The sequence below is a fragment of the Halichoerus grypus genome, chromosome 4 (assembly GCF_964656455.1).
Source record: "Halichoerus grypus chromosome 4, mHalGry1.hap1.1, whole genome shotgun sequence".
Lineage (NCBI taxonomy): Eukaryota > Metazoa > Chordata > Mammalia > Carnivora > Phocidae > Halichoerus > Halichoerus grypus.
In genome coordinates this window covers 30,519,054-30,525,053 of record NC_135715.1, presented here as the reverse complement: position 1 = coordinate 30,525,053, position 6,000 = coordinate 30,519,054, and the positions used below count along the sequence as shown (strand labels likewise).

Below are 6,000 nucleotides of genomic sequence, written 5' to 3'. Positions count from 1 at the left end.
ACCAATCTTTATTGCTCTAGATAGTCTCAATATATTAACAGAATCAGGGGCGCCTGGGTGGCTCAGTTGGTTAAGCATCTGCCTTCAGCTCAGGTCATGATCCCAGTTTCCTGGGATCGAGTCCCGCATTGGGCTCCTTGCTCAGCGGGGAGTCTGCTTCTCCCTCTCCATCTGCCGGCCACTCCTCCAGCTTGTGCTCTCTCTCTGTGTCAAATAAATAAATAAAATCTTAAAAATATATATATATGTATACATATATATATATATATATATATATATATATGTATATATAACAGAATCAGATTCAAGACACAGAGCTCTCCTTCATAATTTTAACCACAAAGACTTGCTTGCTCCCTTTTACTATTTCTAAAAGTAACATGTTTCCCCTCTAAGGTTCTTTTATTTATTGTTGGGGGAATCATAAACAAGTAATTGTCTTTTCCAAACCATGAAATGTGTATTGCCCAACAGCCTGAAAAACAAGAAAACAGAAATAAAGGTCACAAGATAAAAGGGGCACACAAAAAATCAATTCTAGTAACAAGGAATGTGTTATTTTAATTATTCTACTTGACTCAGCTACTGGCCAAAATTGCTGGATGTCTATCTTACTTACCAAGTTAAACAATCTTCCAAATGCCGTTCTGAATGGGGAATGGCTGCCATATTCTTTTTTTTTAGCTGAAATAAGCTGTGGTTCAATTTAAAGAAAACAGTCATCGTAGAGCTGATACAGCTGCCAAAAGTAGAATGTTACATATAAAATTAACTTTTAAGAAAAGATTTTAGGAAAAGATTTAAGATCCTTTAAAGACAAATTTATCTGACCAGATATTGGAAATTGATATTAGGACTAAAATTATTACCCATAAAAATAAAATGTTTTGGCCCCTCAATAGAAGATATATAATTATATGAATAGCATGCTGTGCCTGGAACAGAATCCAGTAAAATAAAGCTTTTTATACATTATCTGGAATATGAATGTCTATCATCACTCTGGTTTTTTTAAAAATAAAAAATAAAATCATATAAAATATAAAGTTATATAAAATCCAGGTGAAAATGAAAATAATTATAGTTTCTTTCTATAAAATAAGTTCAACACAAACCAAGTTAGTTTACTGGACAATTGAATACCAGAGACAAAGCCAGATGAAATAAGCCAAAATTGAAATGAAATTGACAGCAATCTTTGATGTTCCCATGTTAGTGGTTCAGTTATTTTTTTAAATGCATTATATTGAATAACATATTACAGTAGTCCATGATTATTTTTTGTTTTGAGCCTCAGAAAGTTAAATAGAAATATTTGATTATACATTCATTCATAAATTCATCATACATCTCTCTTTCTCCTTTTACTCTTCTCTTGATATCTAGCAAAATCCTAGTAGCTCCTAGTATTAATGGTGTTTAATAAATATAATAAATAATAAATATATTGTATTTGCCCTCTAAATTAATTTCCAAATGCTGGGTATTTTCTATGAGAAAGTATAATTAATACAACCCTGTTTTTTTAAATTAAAACTGTAACAGTCATGACCAATTTCTTTTTTAGTGCCTACCACTTATTGAGCATTTACTATGGACAAGGCACCATGCTAATCACTTTACTAATATTTGTTGCATTTAATTCCCATAGTAACCTTATGCCATAGATAATACTATCAAGGATACTGAAGCCTAGAGAGGTTTAATGACTTAGAGGTAATAAGCCCCAGAACTAGGATTTATTTATTTTTCTTTTCTTTTTCTTTCTTTCTTTTTTTAAAGATTTTATTTATTTACTTATTTGACAGAGAGAGATAGCGAGAACAGGAACACAAGCAGGGGGAGTGGGAGAGGGAGAAGAGGCTTCCCACCGAGCAGGTAGCCCAATGCATGGCTCAATCCCAGGACCCTGGGATCATGACCCGAGCCGAAGGCAGATGCTTAACGACTGGGCCACCCAGGTGCCCCTCTTTTTTTTTTTATTAACATATAATGTATTATTTGTTTCAGGGGTACAGGTCTGTGATTCATCAGTCTCACACAATTCACAGCCCTCACCATAGCACATACCTTCCCCAATGTCCATCACTCAGCTACCCCATCCCTCCCACCCCCCTCCATTCCAGCAACCTTCAGTTTGTTTCCTGAGATTAAGAGTCTGTTAGGTTTGTCTCCCTCTCTGGTTTCATCTTGTTTCATTTTTCCCTCCCTTCCCCTGTGGTCCTCAGTCTTGTTTCTCAAATTCCTCATATCAGTGAGATCTTATGATACTTGTCTTTCTCTGATTGACTTATTTCACTTAGCATAATACCCTCTAGTTCCATCCACGTCATTGCAAATGGCAAGATTTCAATTTTTTGATGGCTGCATAATATTCCAGTGTGTGTGTGTGTGTGTGTGTGTGTGTGTGTACCACATCTTCTTTATCCATTCATCTGTTGATAGCTTGGCTATTGAGGACATTGCTGCTATAAACATTGGGGTGTACTGCCTTTTGGATCACTACATTTGTATCTTTGGGGTAAATACCCAGTAGTGCAATTGCTGGTTGTAGGGTAGTTCTATTTTCAACTTCTTGAGGAACCTCCATACTGTTTTCCAGAGTGACTGCACCAGCTTGCTTTCCCACCAACAGTGTGGGAGGGTTCCCCTTTCTCCACATCCTCGTCAACATCTGTCTTTTCCTGACTTGTTAATAATGTTAGCCATTCTGACTGGTGTGAGGTGGTATCTCATTGAGGTTTTGATTTGTATTTCCCTGATGCCGAGCGATGTTGAGCACTTTTTCATGTGTCTGTTTTCCATTTGGATGTCTGCTTTGTGGAAATGTCTGCAGAACTAAGATTTAAAACCCATTTTTTTCCTGACTCTAGATGAAGTTCTAGCAACCAAGGTTAAGCAAACAAAAGCAGTACCCGGCAAAGGAAAACTCTAGAGTGGTATGGAGAAGAAGGGGGGCAATGGATGATGACTTTCTTTGGTACCCTTATGCCTCCCTTTATGCGACTCCTTCCTCCACCAAAAGACCATCCATTTAGCCCCAATGACTCTATGCAACAAAACTAAGTAGTCCCGGGACCCCTGGGTGGCTCAGATGGTTAAGTGTCTGCCTTCGGCTCTGTCATGATCTCAGGGTCCTGGAATCGAGTCCCACATCTGGCTCCTTGCTCGGCAGGGAGCCTGCTTCTCCCTCTGCCTGCCACTCCACCTGCTTGTACTCTCACTCTCTCTCTCTCTCTCTCTGGCAAATAAATAAATAAAATCTTAAAAAAAAAAAAAAAACTAACTACCCCTACAGGGCGCCTGGGTGGCTCAGTGAGTTAAGCATCTGCCTTCAGCTCAGGTCATGATCTTGGGGTCCTGGGATCCAGCATTGGACTCCCTGCTCAGTGGGGAGTCTGCTTCTCCCTCTCTCTCAAATAAATAAAATCTTTTAATAAATAAATAAGTAAAAATAAACTACCCCCAAAACTCATTGATTTAAAACAATAAGTATTTATTTAGCTTATGAGTTTACAAGATAACAATTTGGGTAGGGTTGGGCAGAGCAGTTCGTCCCATGTTCACCGGGCTCATGCATGTGTTTGGTGGTCTGCCGAGGGTTAGCTGAAGCAGCGCGGTGATGGTGCCATATGTCTTTAGGAGGTAAACTGGTGAACACAGAGAAACAAGCAAGGGCACACTCAAATGCACAAGCACTCTTCAAGGCTGTCCTTTGTCCTATCTGCTAACATCCCCTTGGATAAAGTAGGTCACACGGCTGATAGAGAGTCACAGTGAAAGAGCCCAAGAAAATTCCATGGCAAAGGGTCTGAATGCACAAGGTTGAAGAATTAGGTCCACTAGTGAAATCAATATGCCATAATCTGCAACTTTGAATCTTACTTCGGAGATTCTCTTTCACCTCTGGCATTCTAAGTCTATGATTCCACAAGAACAGCGATCTACGGTAAATAGAGATGATGTGTGGGTATAAAAATGACCTTCAGTCCTGCCAGGGCTCTAGCAGTGAAGAAGCATTCATTACTTTGCTACTCAAAGGTGGTAACTGGACCAGCAGTATCCACATCTTGCAGCATCTTGTTAGAAATTCAGAATCTTGGGCCATACCCCAGGCCTAATAAATCATAATGTACATTTTAACGGGATATCCAGGTGACTTGTATTAACATTAAGGTTGGAAAAAAAAGCACTGGTTATTAGATTTATGAATCTGCTCTTAAATTTGTTCTCAATTGTGTTTGCTATGGAAACAAAACTAATATAGTTGGAAGGATTTTTAACTGGAAGAATGGAAACCAAAAAAGGGGTTTGACGATCTAGTAATAACCTAATTTTTAAAACAGGCAAGATTTGGCACTTCACCAAAGAATATATACAAATAACTTATAAACACGTGCAAAGATTATTAGTACCATTAGTCATTAGGGAAATCCAAATTAAAACCATACTGAAACCCACCAGCACGGCTGAAATTAAAGAGGCTGAAAAAATTTTCAAGGATGGGGAGCACCGGGTGCTCTCATAAAACCACCTTTGAAAGTGGTTTAGCAGTTTCTTATGAAGGTAAACTTGTACCTACCCTATGACCTGGAAATTCTCCTTTGAGTACATGTCCAAAAGAAATGAAAGTATATATCCACAAAATTACAGGTACAAGAATGTTCATAGTAGTTTTATTCATAATGCTAAAACTGGAAATAACCCAAATATCCATTAACAAGTGTATGGATACACAAAATGTGGTATATTCATGCAATGATCTACTCCTCCACAATAAAATGGAATGATAAACAAAACAGAGATGTATCTTGCTGACATTACATTAGAGAAAGACGTCAACTACAAGAAAACACAGAGTATAGGATGCCATTTATCTGGCATTCAAGGACAGGGAAAATGAATCTACGGTTATAGAAATCAGAATTGTGCTTTCCTGCACAGCTGTGGAGGATGTGGTGTGGATTCATCATAAAAGAATAAGATCTGTCTACAGTAACAATCAGCTTTTGTATCTTGCTTTGGCGATTGGTTCCACAGGTATGTACATTCATCAAAATGTATTGAACTTCGCACATTTTATTATTTATAAGTCAAACACCAATAAAGAAGCGTGCATCCCTTCATAGTTTCAAATCACATATTCCCATATATCATCTCATTTGCAAACCCCCATGGGACCGACAGGGCAGGTGTTATTAGGGAACATTAAGGCTCACAGAGGAGACTCGCTAAAGTCTCCTGAGTGACTGGAGGCCTCTGGCCACTGTTTCATTTCTGTATGCTGCATTTCCATTCCCCCCCAGCAGCAAATGGGAGCAGGGCCACAAGTCCTGAACTAGAACGAGTTCATGGATTCTAGAATGCTGAGAAGAACTTTTCTGCTGGAATAGCAGTATTTGAATACGAAGCATAGTCTCTGCATATCAAATGTGCACTTCCATCTCTTGCCTGCTGTTATAGAATATAGGAGAAGCTTTCCAAAGAGGGAACTGGAGAAGACCCTAGAGAAAGGAGACTATTGTTCTAGGGGAGTGGGCTTCCTTGTTTGGCTGGGAGCTGGCCTTTCCTGTGGTTCACCAGAAGCATGAGGGAGAGAGAAACATTTTGGACCAGTACTGAGAGACTCGAGGAAAACTACAAAGTCCTGTATCACAGCCAAGCCAAGAAGAGATCTTGAAGAAAAGCCATCATGGGAGACTTGGGTCAGCCTAGCCAGTGTGATTGGTGGTTTCTATAGCCAAGTCTATGGAAAGAAATGCAATTGTGGCCTGGTTGCCAGAGGTCAGAACAAGACAGGTCGGCTTTGGACAGGACAGTTTCTCTAGGCTCACAGGCTGCTTCAGAACACCAGATCTGCTTCTATTCCCCTGGCTGAGCATCTAGACCCACAGCCTGGAAGCTAAGGGAATGGCTCATTTGCTGATGCTAATAAACTGTCCCCTGCAGGAGAGATTGCTGCATCCTTGAATACTTAGAAGAAGGCATCCTTGAATACTT

The 6,000-nt window shown here is 39.2% G+C and overlaps 1 protein-coding gene across 2 annotated transcripts in view; it reads right to left on the bottom strand.

Annotated features, from left to right (window-relative positions):
- Positions 1-239: 239 nt before the first annotated feature.
- Positions 240-6,000, bottom strand: part of LOC144381564 (uncharacterized) — a 140,352-nt gene continuing 134,591 nt past the window's right edge. Inside the window, exons 4-5 of one of the 2 annotated variants that reach the window (XR_013446924.1) lie at positions 620-739; positions 240-475 (exon numbers count right to left, since the gene is read on the bottom strand). The gene's annotated coding sequence lies outside the window, so the exon portion shown is untranslated. The remainder of the gene's footprint in view (positions 476-619; positions 740-6,000) is intronic. The other variant, XR_013446923.1, reaches the window with a different exon arrangement.